General features: G+C 42.6%; 1 non-coding gene across 1 annotated transcript; it reads left to right on the top strand.

Annotated features, from left to right (window-relative positions):
* The first annotated feature begins 17,121 nt into the window (after positions 1-17,121).
* On the top strand, positions 17,122-17,255 carry LOC123109366 (small nucleolar RNA snoR80). Its single transcript, XR_006452600.1, has one exon. It is a non-coding gene; the product is annotated as a small nucleolar RNA snoR80 (small nucleolar RNA).
* The last annotated feature ends 266 nt before the right edge of the window (positions 17,256-17,521 follow it).

Raw genomic sequence — 17,521 nt, 5'->3', positions numbered from 1 at the left:
CGGTCAAGAACATCCTGAAATACCTGAAAAGGACTAAGGATATGTTTCTCATATATGGAGGTGACAAAGAGCTCATTGTAAATGGTTACGTTGATGCAAGCTTTGACACTAATCCGGACGATTCTAAATTGCAAACCGGATACGTGTTAACATTAAACGGTGGAGCTGTTAGTTGGTGCAGTTCTAAACAAAGCATTGTGGCGGGATCTACATGTGAAGCGGAGTACATAGCTGCTTCGGAAGAAGCAAACGAAGGAGTCTGGATGAAGGAGTTCATATCCGATCTAGGTGTCATACCTAGTGCATCGGGTCCAATGAAAATCTTTTGTGACAATACTGGTGCAATTGCCTTGGCAAAGGAATCCAGATTTCACAAGAGAACCAAGCACATCAAGTGACGCTTCAATTCCATCCGGGATCTAGTCCAGGTGGGAGACATAGAGATTTGCAAGATACATACGGATCTGAATGTTGCAGACCCGTTGACTAAGCCTCTTCCACGAGCAAAACATGATCAACACCAAAGCTCCATGGGTGTTAGAATCATTACTGTGTAATCCAGATCATTGACTCTAGTACAAGTGGGAGACTGAAGGAAATATGCCCTAGAGGCAATAATAATGTTATTATTTTATTTCTTTATATAATGATAAATGTTTATTATTCATGCTAGAATTGTATTATCCGGAAACATAATACTTGTGTGAATACATAGACGAACTAAAACGTCACTAGTATGCCTCTACTTGACTAGCTTGTTAATCAAAGATGGTTATGTTTCCTAACCATAGACATGTGTTGTCATTTGATTAACGGGATCACATTATTAGGAGAATGATGTGATTGACATGACCCATTCCATTAGCTTAGCACCCGGTCGTTTAGTATGTTGCTATTGCTTTCTTCATGACTTATACATGTTCCTATGACTATGAGATTATGCAACACCCGTTTGCCGTAGGAACACTTTGTGTGCTACCAAACGTCACAACATAACTGGGTGATTATAAAGGAGCTCTACAGGTGTCTCCAAAGGTAAATGTTGGGCTGGCGTATTTCAAGATTAGGATTTGTCACTCCAATTGTCGGAGAGGTATCTCTGGGCCCTCTCGGTAATGCACATCACATAAGCCTTGCAAGCATTACAACTAATGACTTAGTTGGAAGATGATGTATTACGAAATGAGTAAAGAGACTTGCCGGTAATGAGATTGAACTAGGTATTGGGATACCGACGATTGAATCTCGGGCAAGTAACATACCGATGACAAAGGGAACAACGTATGTTGTTATGTGGTCTGACCAATAAAGATCTTCGTAGAATATGTGGGAGCCAATATGAGCATCTAGGTTCCGCTATTGGTTATTGACCGGAGACATGTCTCGGTCATGTCTACATTGTTCTCGAACCCGGAGGGTCTGCACGCTTAAGGTTTCGATGACAGTTATATTATGAGTTTATGAGTTTTGATGTACCGAAGTTAGTTCGGAGTCCCGGATGTGATCATGGACATGACGAGGAGTCTTTAAAAGGTCGATATATAAAGATTGATATATTGGACGGCTATATTCAGACACCGGAAGTGTTCTGGGTGATTTCGGAGAAAACCGGAGTGCCGGAGGGTTACCGGAACCCCCCCCCCCCCCCCCGGGGGGAGAAGTAATGGGCCGTATGGGCCTTAGTGGAGAGAGAGAGGGGCAGCCAGGGTGGGCCGCGCGCCTCCTCCCCCCTGGTCCGAATTGGACTAGGAGAGGGGGGGCGGCGCCCCCCTTTCCTTCTCCCTTCCCCCTTCCTTTCCCCCTCCTAGTAGGAGTCCTACTCCTATACTCCTACTAGGAGGAGGACTCCTCCTCCTTGGCGCGCCATAGGGCCGGCCGGCCTCCTCCCCTTGATCCTTTATATATGGGGGCAGGGGGCACCCCTAGACACACAAGTTGATCCTCGTGATCGTTTTCTTAGTCGTGTGCGGTGCCCCCTTCCACCATACTCCTCGATAATATTGTAGTGGTGCTTAGGCGAAGCCCTGCGACAGTTGAACATCAAGATCATCACCATGCCGTCATGCTGATGGAACTCTTCCCCGACGCTTTGCTAGATCTGAGTCCGGGGATCATCATCGAGCTGAACGTGTGCTAGAACTCGGAGGTGCCATAGTTTCGGTGCTTGATCGATCGGGCCGTGAAGACGTACGACTACATCAACCGCGTTGTCATAACGCTTCCGCTGTTGGTCTACAAGGGTACGTAGATCACACTCTCCCCTCTCGTTGCTATGCATCACCATGATCTTGTGTGTGCGTAGGAATTTTTTTGAAATTACTACGTTCCCCAACACAAAAAATATGTTTCATTTGCTTTTTTCATGTTTGATTTTTTGTTTGCTTGTGATCTTGTTTGTGTGGTCACTACTAGGGAAAAGCCTAGCAGCAGCACGGGTTTTAGGCCTATCGGCAGCGCGGGTGGGAGCGCTACTGGTACGACGCTACAGCTAAAGGTTAGCAGTAGCGTGGGTCAACCCACGCTACTCCTATATCAACTTAGTTGTAGCGCATTCGCCAAGCAGCGCTACTGGTAATTAAAAGTAGCGCTTCTACCAGCCCGCGCTACTACTATTATTCTGTATTTTATTTCTTTTTTATTTCATGTTGTATTCATACACCTTTATACAAGTTTTCATACAACACCAATTTAGAGATTGGTTTTACACCATAATGAGTTATTACATCACGGGGTGAAAGAACCGTAGACTAGTTTCAAGTGGATGAACATCCACTTGAAACTAATTCGCGGTTATTTCACCCAATGATATAATAAATATCATCATCATAATCATATCACTAACAACTTATCATCACTAGCAAAAATGCCCGTGTGTTGCAACGGGAGAGATCAAATCGAATGCCCCCTAGTAATTATGATTCAAGAGATCCCCGCAGGCACCCCACCAGTGTCATCGTTTATCCTCCCCGCTCTCACCAACACCGGTTGCGGTGTCCAAGATAGTACATGTTCATCGCTATGGAGCAAAGCAAAAGCTGCAATTAATGAGTAGTTTGTACTTGCTACCATTGATTCTTGTAGGTTGCTTCTCCCCACTATGTAACATGAGGGGACGCTAGATTATCTGACGGTGATTTACAACTGAATGTGTTATGTAACTAGGATCCCTATGTAATCTAACCTTTGTTATCTACAGTACGATAAATTAGGTTTGCTCAAAGCATTTTTGTCGCTTGTTTACCCAGTTTTGTCATAGGAATTTGTATGTTAACAGATTGTTTGGAGTGTAGTTTCGGCATTTCTATGTCAAATTGATAGAACACTACTATATAGTTTTAGTTTTCACCAGTTCTGTGTCAACTGGCAGTGCACGTAGTCACTTAAGAGGGGTGGCAGTCAAAAGTAGGCCACGTGGCCAGTTTTAGTCAAACCTGGTGCATGTCATACTGAAACCACCTTAAGCATTAGTAGAGACAAAACATATCTAGTTTAAATAGTTGAGTGACTAGGTTTTGGTGGTTTTGGAGTTCATGGATGATTTCTATACTTTCGCCAGAGTTTGAGGACAAAAAATATACTTATCCCTTAATAATAAATAGCACAATTCCCTAAAAATAGCATGGAGGTAATTCATAGTACATACCATCAAATTTTACAACCTTCTTATATATCTTTTGGCTAGCTAATAAAATCACTTTTGAGATCAATTGGATCAGATCTTTGTATATTGACATCCCTTAAGAAATTATACACATATGTCAAAGTCGTTAATGCTTTTTGTTAGTAACGAATGAAACCATCACATGAGCAATCAATTGGATTTATCCATTATATTCTTGAATTAATGTTTTATTACTCATATCATTATTATTTTCTCTGAAAAATAGGATCAAGTTGTTAAATTTAAATCAACTGTATAATTTTCTGAATTATATTAGTCAGACCACTCATGTTAATTCTTTTCTTTAACCGATCATGTATTAATGCATGGTGACTAATTTATTTACATGTGTTTAGCCATAACATTTACTAATTATGGTTGTGATTAAAACATAACATGGAATTTTGTCTTATGAATAAAGAAATAGTAAAGTGAAGCAATTACATACAGTGAAGTTAAGGGCGTGCGTGAACTATCCTTTCTTATCAACCTAGCTCTAGTCACGCTCAAATATAGGCCATGTGAAAGAAGACATACCTTGTGAATTAATCATGATGTGTTGCATCGTCTATGAACAGGATCAGCTTTCCTCCCACAAACCCTCTACCTCGGCTTTATGGCATCCTTCTAGCGCTACACAACATGTTGAAGGAAATATGCCCTAGAGGCAATAATAATGTTATTATTTTATTTCCTTATATCATGATAAATGTTTATTATTCATGCTAGAATTGTATTATCCGGAAACATAATACTTGTGTGAATACATAGACGAACTAAAACGTCACTAGTATGCCTCTACTTGACTAGCTTGTTAATCAAAGATGGTTATGTTTCCTAACCATAGACATATGTTGTCATTTGATTAACGGGATCACATTATTAGGAGAATGATGTGATTGACATGACCCATTCCATTAGCTTAGCACCTGATCGTTTAGTATGTTGCTATTGCTTTCTTCATGACTTATACATGTTCCTATGACTATGAGATTATGCAACTCCCGTTTGCCGGAGGAACACTTTGTGTGCTACCAAACGTCACAATGTAACTGGGTGATTATAAAGGAGCTCTACAGGTGTCTCCAAAGGTAAATGTTGGGTTGGCGTATTTCGAGATTAGGATTTGTCATTCCATTTGTCGGAGAGGTATCTCTGGGCCCTCTCGGTAATGCACATCACATAATCCTTGCAAGAATTACAACTAATGAGTTAGTTGCAAGATGATGTATTACGAAATGAGTAAAGAAACTTGCCGGTAACGAGATTGAACTAGGTATTGAGATACCGACGATCGAATCTCGGGCAAGTAACATACCGATGACAAAGGGAACAACGTATGTTGTTATGCAGTCTGGCCGATAAAGATCTTCGTAGAATATGTGGGAGCCAATATGAGCATCCAGGTTCCGCTATTGGTTATTGACCGGAGACATGTCTCGGTCATGTCTACATTGTTCTCGAACCCGTAGGGTCCGCACGCTTAAGGTTTCGATGACAGTAATATTATGAGTTTATGAGTTTTGATGTACCGAAGTTAGTTCGGAGTCCCGGATGTGATCACGGACATGACGAGGAGTCTCGAAATGGTCGAGACATAAAGATTGATATATTAGACGGCTATATTCGGACACCGGAAGTATTCTGGGTGATTTCAAAGAAAACCGGAGTGCCGGAGGGTTACCGGAACCCCCTCGGGAGAAGTAATGGGCCATATGGGCCTTAGTGGAGAGAGAGAGGAGCAGCCAGGGTGGGCCGCGCGCCTCCTCCCCCTGGTCCGAATTGGACTAGGAGAGGGGGGGCGGCGCCCCCCTTTCCTTCTCCCTTCCCCCTTCCTTCCCCCCTCCTAGTAGGAGTCCTAATCCTACTAGGAGGAGGACTCCTCATCCTTGGCGCGCCATAGGGCCGGCCGGCCTCCTCCCCTTGCTCCTTTGTATACGGGGGCAGGGGGCACCCCTAGACACACAAGTTGATCCTCGTGATCGTTTTCTTAGCCGTGTGCGGTGCCCCCTTCCACCATACTCCTCGATAATATTGTAGTCGTGCTTAGGCAAAGCCCTGCGACAGTTGAACATCAAGATCGTCACCACGCCGTCGTGCTGACAGAACTCTTCCCCGACACTTTGCTGGATGGGAGTCCGGGGATCGTCATCGAGCTAAACGTGTGCTAGAACTCGGAGGTGCCGTAGTTTCGGTGCTTGATCAATCGGGCTGTGAAGACGTACGACTATATCAACCGCGTTGTCATAACGCTTCCGATGTCGGTCTACAAGGGTACGTAGATCACACTCTCCCCTCTTGTTGCTATGCATCACCATGATCTTGTGTGTGCGTAGGAAATTTTTTGAAATTACTACGTTCCCCATCACATGCCACACCACTGGCCCCTCGCATGCATCATCGGACATAAAGTCGACAAAATTTTTGTAGAGGATGCGGTTCTCGTCGTTGCAGCCGATGACTGAATTAGAGCTTCCGGCGTCCAAGGTATTGAGGATGTTCGGCCTGCAGGCGAAGGGCTTCAGGTCTTGCTGGTTCTACCTCCATGCTACCCAGTTCAAACTAACAGGTAACAGCAGTGGTGTCCCTTGACCCTATGTATATGAAGAAGAGGAAGAAGTAGGTGCAGAAGCTAAACATGATCTAGTTTAAAGCTGATTGGATATTGGCTCAATCCCCCCACCTCGACTTCCTACTCAAGAACGGAGTCTAGGAACATGGCCGTGTTGGAGGCTCAGCTACTCATGTTCCAATGCGTGCAAACCATGGTGGTTGTTAGGGAGATAGATGCATGCTCAGCCTATGCAGGCTATCGCCGCTCCCTCGTAGCAGGACTTTGAAGCCTCTGGATGGAAGTTGTTGATCTGGCTGTGTTTTACTTGCCATGAATGGTACGGGGTGCTCTTGGGAAAAGAAAAGTTCGCCGTCCACGATTTATTTGCGATCAAACGGGTCAGGCCTGAGAGCGTGTTGCCAATGGTGTCGTTGTTGACACCTCGCATAGTCCTTGATCTCCTTGCTAGTCTTGCCTCCGCCGTTGTTCACGCCTTATGCTCTTTGGTTTTGCCGTCGCCGTCGCCATGAATCCAGGATGCAATCTGCTTCCGCCATGAAGCCAAGACAGGGCACCGAATGCAATAATTGGTGGTTGGGTCTGACTCACAGCCATGCCCTCTTGCTCGGCGAGGAGATCACCACGGGCAGGGAGCACCCGTGGATTGGGAAGAGGGAGGTGGAACAGGTAAATCGGTGCAAACAAAAATTGAGTGGATAAATCAGATGCTTCATGTGAGGAGGCGAGGGAGAGGAGTTTATATCAGACGTGAAGGTTGAGGATTTCTCCGAGTCGGAAGGATGAGGTCTCTTTTTCTTTGTCTTGCTCGGGTGGGCTGTACGGGTTGAGGCGCATATGGGCAACCAACGATAGAAGACATAGGAAATGATCAAACAAAAACCCGCATGATCTACTATGAAATCTTAGCCGTTAATGTTTATGGTTAACGTAATATCAATGGATATAAAGAGGCGACCTATAGAGAACTATGAAAGACTCCGTCCTTTAATATTAGGTATAGATAATACATCATTGTCATATAACACCTCCTCATGATCATCATTTTCATCAATGAGACATCACACAGAAAGTTGGTCACTAGTCATAATCACAACTACTCCTCATCATCAATTCTAACACATTGTACCACATAATAAATATTATACCTCTTAGGACCTACTACATTCTCTTAAGACCTATATTCTCTTAGGTAAAATAGCATAAAACAAGATAGCCCCTGACTCTCCATTATGGAGAATGGAGATTATCCTCTCTCCAATTCTTGCCTTTCACACAATGTTGCTTCCAAGAACCTCCTTACGACTGTCCATACATTTTTTCCATTCTTTGATTATCATGTGTTCACCAGTTTTAGAAATCCGGTATGGAGAGGTGAGATTCGTAGGACGACCTGGATGTATGTTCAAAACATGAAGGCGACCATTCTAATACATCAGATGAGGCACACAATCATCTGGGATTTTCTGTTGAAAAACATAGTAATAACTTTGTAGTTAGCAATGTAGTTAAGTTTCAAAAGAATTTATGCAAAAGATGCATGGATGTCGTAATAGTAAAAAAATCTTACCATGGCATCTCCATGGATGTTACCGTAGTTCAACACGTGCACTAGTGGCACGTATTGACCATAATGTGGAGGAGTTTTATTATAGATATTGTAATTCTCAAGATCAGTGCAAAATCCGACCAAATGATTTTTCTCCTGATAAGTTAACTCAGAGCCATCGGTGTAGTAGGTTTTGTCTACCATGTTCCGCACATTGTATGAACAATGAAAATAAGCTGTCAATGGAAATAAGTTGTCAACTATTTTGAAATGAATAATATAAATTAGTTAATAACTATGTTTGAGAAACTCACATAGCGGTAGAATTGGAAGCATATCAACAAGGACCCAAATGTCCAAATTGTCCTGGTCGATGTTAGGATCACCAAGATCCATGGTGAAAAACATACCCTCTTGAAAATCATACATCTTGCAAAGCGCTTCCCGGCCTGGGCAACCAAAATGGGGTACGCTCTCTGAATTGTATAGATCTACCTTAAAATCCATACCATGATGGGTCATTAGGTTAATATTCTTTGTTTCATTCCTCTCATGATCTTCAAAACCCATCCTCTCCAACACATAGTGTCTTGGATGGCAGGGGATAAGCTAGTAGAATTGTAAAAGACGAAAAAACACTTTGTGTCGTAGCTTACCGTATCACAATCGAAGGCCGCCTCGAGCTTAATGCTGAAGCGCCGACCTTCGTCCAGGTGAGGCCTGTCGCAGAAACCCCAGTCGTCGTGGCACCAGGAGCACTCCCCCGGGAGATTTTCGTCGTTCGAGTACGACATTTCCTATGTTCATAATTCAAATATTAAACTTGTACAATTAAATATATGTACTAGAAAACCTAAATTAGATCATTATTATTCATCATGGGTTGACTGTCGATCTGCCGAGTCTTTTCTTGTTCCCAAGTGCATTACACCCCACGACAACAGTCGGGATTCTTCGGCCTCGACAGACTTAAAGTCAACCCGAAATATCGTTTAATTATCTTTCTAGAAAATCCAGGCCACTCGATATTTCCTACATATTCTAGCACAAGTCATGCCAAAATTCATGAAAAGTTCCAGCATGACCTTTGCTAAAACAGGACATATCAAGCGCCTGAAATTTTCCAGAACGGAAGTTAATCAACACTCCGGCAAAACATAGGACACTCAGAGGTGTAACCTGAACATGACCGGCCACTTGGGCAACCACATATCCTATTTGAGAAACACAATACATACATGTTTTTATCTACATCATATCTTATAGGACTCATATTGACATGGAGATTTGACTGGTCTCACCTCGAGGTCGGAGGGGGTCGGTGACGGGGACGACGGCGGGGATGATGGAGGGGCTCCTTGATTTCTGCAAAAACAAAAACCCTACAAGTTATCACTAATACATCCCGAAGAGTATCATACATATAACATTACAAATACAACTAAAACCCTAGCGAACGACAGGTATCAGTGACGAGGATGCGGGATAGGCATCATCGACATCAATGCGGGAATAATTGCTTAAACTAAACAATAACAACAAATGTGACATGTTCAACTAGTTCTATTAATTCAACTAGTTCTTACTAAATATAAAATTACAATAAATAGAAATAAACTAGTTCTTTCTAAAAATAAACTAGTTCAACTATTTATATTAAATTTCTTACTAAAAATACATTAGTTCTATTAACTCAACTAGTTCTTGCTAAAATAAACTAGTTCAACTAGTTTATTAATTTACTTACTTATTATTTTAAACACTTACTAAAAAAAGTAAAAAAACTACATTATACAATAGTAAAAAACTACAGCGAAAAACAGAAAAAAAAAAAGAGATGGAGGGAGGGAGGAGGGGAAGGGAGGAGGAGGGGGAGGAGGTCGGTGGGATCGGAGGAGGGAGCGGGCAGGGGAGGAGGGGGAGGGGCGGCTGGAGGAGGAGGAGGGAGGGGGTGGGGGTGGAGGGGGAGGGGGCGGCCGGAGCAGGAGGAGGGAGAGGGGCAGTGGGAGGAGGGCGGCCGGAGGAGGAAGGAGGGGAGGAGGGAGTACCTCGGCGAGGACCAGCGAGACGGCGGCAGACGACGTACAGGTTCGGCGCGAGCGAGAGCGAGTGAGAGGGAGTGAGTGTGAGAGAGTGAACCGCTCCAAGATAAGGTAAGTAAGTAGTAGCGCATTTCAGAGAAACGCACTACTACGGGCCGTAGTAGTAGCGCTGGTCACTGGTACGTGCTACTGCTCAGTGGGGCTAGCCATCTGCCCCAGTACAAATATAGCAGCAGTGCGGTTTCGCGGAACGTGCTACTGCTCAGTAGTGCGGTCTATTTAAAAATGCTAGTACTAAGTAGTAGTAGCACCCTGTTTTGTCCAGCGCTGCTACTAAGATGTTGTGTATAAGGTTTTCCCTAGTAGTGGGTCACTATGTCCCAAGAAAATACCAAATTGTGTGATTTTTTGAATACTAATAATAATGATTTTATTAGTACTCCTATTGCTCCTCCCACCGCTAGTGCAGTGTCTTATGATATTAATGTCGCTTTGTTGAATCTTGTTATGAAAGAGCAATTTTCCGGTAATCCTTATGAGGATTTCGCGTCCCATCACTACAAGAAATATGTCAACTTATGACCTTCTGTCAGTGACCCTCGAAGAATTGGTCATAAATTTATGACCATTTTAGACCAATTGGTCAAAAGCTGTTCAGGGGGCTCCAAACCCTAAACCATTGCGACCATTTTGGTCAGAAAGGTCGTAATTTCCTTACACGAAATGGTCACAAAGCAAACAGTGCTAGTCCGCTGCCTTATTTCTAATTGTTAATGACCAATATAGATGGTCATAGCCTTGTAGATTGTGGTGGGTTGTGATGACTAGGTGCCATCTCATCAGTTTTGCCTATGTGTCATGTCCATGTAGCAGTTTTTGCCCTAGGTTGTGAAGCAACCTATATTTCTATCATTCCCAAAATTCCCAAAAAAATCTCATAAATTATTTGGGGCATATCTTCATCAAATATGTAAAATTCCTTCCTTGCCTAGTTCAAAACTAATTCAACAATATTCATTTTCCTATTCTGTTCACAACAACACTTTATGAAGGAAGTGCTATTTATATATTCTTGATTGCCCTAGGAATTTTTGGGCACTCTTTCCTATCCAAATCATTACCGCATGACAAAATTCAGCTCCATTTGCCTAGCAAATCTTCCTCAGCAAATTTCCAAAGTTTTTGTCCACCTAGAAGCATTGTGAAGGAAGTACCTTTTTTATATCTCTAAATGACATGAAATTTATACAGTTCCTTCATATGCCCAAATTATCACCCTCCTCCAAATTGCAGCTCAGTCAAATCATCTATGTGAGCCCAGGTTCAATTTATATTTTATGGCCAAATTGGCACGTTGCAAAGCAAGTGTTATATAGACCCCTCCTATTACCCTCAAACTTTTCGGGCACTCTTCCATACCCAAATCATTGCCACATGATAATATTCAGCTCAATTTTCCTAGTAAATCTTTCTCGGGAAATTTCTAAAGTTTCTACCTCGAGAGAAGCTTTGTGAAGTAAGTACTAACTAGGCTTACCCAAATGATCTGAAAATTTACCAGCGCATGACCATACCAAAGTAACTTACCTACACCAATTTTGAGCTCATTTCATTCATCCAATCTCTCTCACTAGTTTTCCCAAGTTTTTGTCCATAGAAGAGCATTGTGAAGGAAGTATTACTTTGGCATGTCCAAATGGTATCAATTTTCTACAATGCTTTCCTATGCCCAAATAACCATCCTCCACAAAATTTCAGTTCACTCCATTCATTATTTTGAGCCCAGCTTCAACATTCATATTTTTGTCCAGCGTGGTACTTTGCAAAGCAAGTACCACCTAGTATCCTCCTTTTGAGCTAAAAATTTGTGAAGACATTCTCCTTAGTAGATGATCATCCTCAGCCAAAACTCATGCCCATTGGCCATGTGCATTTCCCGTGCCGCTAATCAAACACTTGGTTGTTAATTCATGTTTGAGCATCGATCGGTCTCCTCATGAGAATCTTATATTGTAGTTTTCTTCCTAGCACCAACCTGGGGAGTTCCCAACCCACTAGACATGCCTAGGCCACCTAGAACACATGGCAACATTACGGTCATGCGGTGACCACGCGACGGGCATGCGAGTTTACGCGCTCTAGAGTTGGGGCCCTCGGCCACCGCCCAAACCTTGATGTATCGCCACCAAACCATGTATTTATGATTAAATAGGTCCTTATGTAACTAGAAATGATTTTTGGAAAAATAAATAGCAAACTATGAGGCAGTTGCAGTTCAAATTTGACCCGCTTCCAACTGAATCGGCGGAAATTTGTCTTTTTCACGAGAGGTGGATCAAAATTTTTTACACCCAACCATTTTGTCAATTGTGCATTAAATACGACCTAGTATTTTATAAAAATGATTTGGTCCAATTTTGCAACAATATTTGGTAGTTCCTTCACAAAAAACCTCCTTTCAGGCACTCGAAAAATGGAAAATGGTTTTTTCGTCCAACGAAAATGAAAACTTCCTTAGGAAACATTGTTTGCCATTCCAATATGCACCCTTGTGCACAATATGAGATCATTTGAACAAACTATGCCATGAATGTGGCCATAAGATTGATCATTTGGCTTGAAAGCCATTGATCTCCACACGTGATAGCTCGTTTCTGAGAACACTTTTTTAAAATAATTGCCATATTGCAAGTTTGTTATTTTTCCTGGGAACTTGGCCACAAATAATGACACAATGCGAAGGTTTCCCAATTTTTTGATTTTTTTTAAATTTTTATGCCCGTTTCAAAATGCGGTCAAAACGGCGAGAATGGCCGTTCCTAGCTAGTGGTTGAATCTTGGGATTTTTTTGGTGTTTCTCTGATTAAATAGGTACTTATGTAACTAGAAATGATTTTTGGAAAAAAATAAATAGCAAACTATGAGGCAGCTGCAGTTCAAATTTGACCCGCTTCCTACTGAATCGACGGAAATTTGTCTTTTTCACGAGAGGAGGATCAAAACTTTTTGCACCCAACCATTTTGTCAATTGTGCATTAAATATGTCCTAGTATTTTAGAAAATCAATTTGGTCCAATTTTGCAACAAATATATGGTAGGTCCTTCACAAAAAAACTCATTTCGGGCACTAAAAAAATGGAAAATGTATTTTTCGTGCAAAGAAAATGAAAACTCCCTTAGGCAACATTTTTTAGAATTCCAAGATGCACCATTGTGCACAATATGAGATCATTTGAACAAACTATGCCATGAATGTGGCCATAAGATTGATCATTTGGCTTGAAAGCCATGAATCTTCACAATAAATAGCTTGTTTCCGAGAACACTTTTTTAAAATAATTGCCGCATTACAAGTTTATTATTTTTCCTGGTAACTTGGTCACATATAATGACGCAATGCAAAGGTTTTCCAATTTTTTGATTTTTTTTGAATTTGTTATGCCCGTTTCAAAATGCGGTCAAAACGGCGGGCTTGATCGTTCCTAGCTAGTGGTTGAATCTTGGAATTTTTTGGTGTTTCTATGATTAAATAGATACTTATGTACCTAGAAATGATTTTCGGAAAAAATAAAGAGCAAACTACGAGGTAGCTACAGTTCAAATTTGACCCGCTTCCAGCTGAATCGGCGGAAATTTGTCTTTTTCACCAAAGGTGAATCAAGGCTTTTTACACCCAACCATTGTGTCAATTGTGCATTAAACATGTCCTAGTATTTTATAAAATCGATTTGGTCCATTTTTGCAACAATTATTTGGTAGGTTATTCACAAAAAAACCTCATTTTGGGCACTCGAAAAATAGAAAATGGCTTTTTCGTCCAAAGAAAATGAAAATTTCCTTAGGCAACATTGTTTGCCATTCCAATATGCACCATTTTGCACAATATGAGATCATTTTAACAAACTATGCCATGAATGTGGCCATAAGATTGATCATTTGGCTTGAAAGCCATGAATCTTCACACTTATAGCTCATTTCTGAGAAAACTTGATCACATATGATGACACAATGCGAAGGTTTTCCAATTTTTTGATTTTTTTTTGAATTTTTTATGCCCGTTTCAAAATGCAGTCGGAACGGCGGGCTTGACCGTTCCTAGCTAGTTGTTGAATCTTGGAAACCTTTTGATGTCTCTGATTAAATAGATATTTATGTACCTAGAAATGATTTTTGGAAAAAATAAAGAGCAAACTATGAGGCAGCTACAGTTCAAATTTGACCCGCTTCCTGCTGAATCGGCGGAAATTTGTCTTTTTCACCAGAGCTGGATCAAGGCTTTTGGCACCCAACCATTTGGTCAATTGTGCATTAAACATGGCCTAGTATTTTAGAAAACTGATTTGGTGCAATTTTACAACAAATATATGGTAGGTCATTCACACAAAAAACTTATTTTGGGCACTCGAAAAATGGAAAATGAATTTGGCATGTTGCATCCTTGGTATTGAGCAATTTGCGGGGGAGGCTCTAGAAGTGGTGAAGTAATTTGCTAGAACCGACAATATGGATTGCTAGAACTGTTGATTCAGGATGCTTCATCCCGGCGATGAGCAGCCTTAGGGAGGTGCTAGAACTGGCGAATGCTACAACTAGAGAACGTCGGGGTGATGCCGACTATGAGGCGCCAGACTGCGCTTGTGCGCGACGGCGCAACAGCAGGAGGGTCAATGATGTGTTCTATCTAATAAGAACGAGAAAGATAGGAAAGAAAATATAACTTCGGGGGTGAATCAAATGGTTACATACGAAAACATCATAGGGGCGCCAGGCGAGCGACCCAAATTTAGACCGATTGACCGGCGCCTAACAGCCACCTTTTGGAAAATGGTGTGGTTAAATTTTGCAACACCGATTTGTAGGCATTTAAAAAAATCAGAGATTTGGGTACAAATTTTGGATACTTGAGCGTGAGCCAGCCAACCAATGAGAAGCGAGGAACCACATCCACGCGGATCACCAAGTTGGACATGATCTGAGCCATCCATCACACGCCCATCCAACGGTGGATATTGTCCTGAAAGACCAAAACCCTAACCCACCTACCCACCCACCCTTTCCTTCTCTAGATCCGATCGAGGCTACCGCGCCTTCCTCTCCCTCGCCGCCATCCCCACCCACCACCGCCGACCTCGTCTCCGCCATCCCCCTCCCCTCACCTTCATCCCCCATATCCACTAGTCTCGATCCGGCGTGCGTGCGTGCCGGCGCGGGCGTGCCTCGATTTGATCCAGCGCCTTCCTCCCTCCCTCCCACGACCATGCCTTCCTTCCTCCATCCCTTGGCGTGTGTGCCGGCGCGGGTGCCATGTGGCCAGCTCCAACACGACCACGATCACGAGCGGCGGCAGCGGAGGGAAGGACAAGGCGAAGGGCTCTGCGGTCTCCTTCACGGAGGGCGAGGAGGTGCTCGCCTACCACGGCCCGCTCCTCTACGAGGCCAAGGTTCCCCTCCCCTTCCCTTCCCCCTCTCTCCCCACCTCCCATTCCGTTCTAGGGTTCGCCCGCCGCCGCGTCGGCTCCCCGGAGCTTCTCTGTTACATTTTTTTTCGGTCGCGGCTAGGGTTTCGAGCAGGGTAGTTGGAGCAGGCGAGGGTTCATGGAGTTGTAATCCGAGGGTGTATCACATCGGATGGCACAACACTCTTTTTTTCTTCAGAGAAAAAAGAAACACAACGTCGTTCCTCCTCTGCACCTCCCAGATTTTTACATTTAGGGCATAATTTTTAAATTTAGAGCGCACATGAGGACACTAGTTTGTGCGTATCCCAGTATCAGACCATGATTAGCACCAGGTGAATTGTTCTCTTGGACTATGGGTACTTCATGTAGTAAGTAACAAGGAGTGGGAGATGGGACTATGATTAGCACCTGAAGGCTTTATGACATTTACCAGTTGCACACCTGCAATTCTTGCTTTAGTAATACCGACTTTGTTCTGTCTGCAGCTTGTCGTCTTCCTCCACGGGGGTCCTGGCATGGCACTTTGCCCGACAACTGTGGGTTCTTCGATCCGGAGTTCTACATGATCGTGCTGTTCGACCAGGTTGGTTTCGTTTTGATCCCCTCGTGTGTCTGTTCACCGGTGTTCCTAGGAGATTGCGGTGCTTAATCTGCTTGTGTTTGATTGCAGAAAGGCGCTGGAAGAGCACTCCCCATGCTTTGTCTAGAGGAGAACACCACCTGGGACTTGGTGGCTGACATTGAGAAGGTCAGGCAGCACATCGACATTCCAGAGTGGCAGGCAACTGCAAATACATCTTCTTTTGTCAACTGCAACATATACCCTGCTGTAAAGAAACCACTTGAAGAAAATATTTAAGAGAGCAGGGCAGTTCGTGTAGATTTTCTTGCATTTGTACATAGCTATTGATCATGAATGTTGCAATGCAAGTTATTAAAAGAATGATGATACCTCTTAATGCCTTGTCTTTTCAGAAACTAGCTAGCTAGTCAAGCATTTCTTTTCAAGTTTGATACTAGTGTTATTGTTGGAGATATATAGTGGAAAACAACATCCACAGTGGTATAGATTGTTCCAGTCCATGACATTCGGGTGCAAATTGGCACATAGCACAAATCTTCAGAGATTTGAGCATACTCCTACCAAATCTTGTACTATATGGCATATCATTAATGTAGGTTTAATATAGTTCTAGCAGATTTAGGCAAGTAGTAGTATATCTTATCTAACTGGACTGGGTGCTCTCTTTTATATATGGAATGATATCAATGTAGGTTCAATTGGGTTATCTGTAGATTTTCCATCTTCTGCATTATTCAGATTATTTTACCTTACCTTGTTTGAACCAAGAATCTGAGCAAAATAGTTAACTGTCAACTCAAGGATTTGAATTTATTTTGGCAGGCACCAATTGGCCAATGAGATGAAGGAGCTGAAGGAGATCCACATGGAGGACACCGAAGAGGAGGAAATGCATGACATCGACAGCTGCGACTTCGGCAACTCCCTTGCGGTTGTTGAATATGTGGATGAAATTTACAGCTTCTACAGAAGGACCGAGGTAATTATCTTCTTGGAACCCCGGTCAAGTTATCTAGTACAGAGTTGTGTGTCTGACCTGACCTGGCGAACTCACCCAATGCAGGTCCACTATAAGTTTGAGCTACTGGGTGAAATTTTATTCCTTACTGTCAACATCATTGATAGATACCTGGCCCGGGAAAATGTCGCTAGGAAGAAGCTGCTGCTGTTGTTGTTGCAGGTTTATGGCACTTGCAGGGACAAAACAAATTCCATCTATTTTTTTGTTCTTTGTTTTGATTGATGTGCGTTCATTACCAATTCCTGAGGATGATTTGTGTTCCTCATGGAGATTAGTCTCGGACGCTACAAGCTATTCTCTGTTGTGTGGTATATCCTGATTGGTGGCATTCTATGTGCCAACTTATCCTGGAAACGACACATACATTCATATGCAGTCCTCTGTTATTTTTCTTTTCTCTGTGTTAAATGATCTAAATGTGTGGACCAAATGATCTCATAGTTTAAATGCACCATAGTTTTGCATAACCTCAATACATTTACATGCACACGCATACACATTTGACTGCTGAGTATTTGAATTATTGGAATGTGGGGGTTGGTCTATTTATTCCCATGTTATTAAGTTTTGTGTATTTAGACTGTAACTCTTAAGATATCATTGTAGCTGTAAGTAGACTGCAAGTTACCAGCAG

The sequence above is a fragment of the Triticum aestivum genome, chromosome 5A (genome assembly GCF_018294505.1).
Source record: "Triticum aestivum cultivar Chinese Spring chromosome 5A, IWGSC CS RefSeq v2.1, whole genome shotgun sequence".
Lineage (NCBI taxonomy): Eukaryota > Viridiplantae > Streptophyta > Magnoliopsida > Poales > Poaceae > Triticum > Triticum aestivum.
The sequence above is the reverse complement of the archived record's forward strand: the minus strand, read 5'-3'. Positions and strand labels throughout refer to the sequence as shown.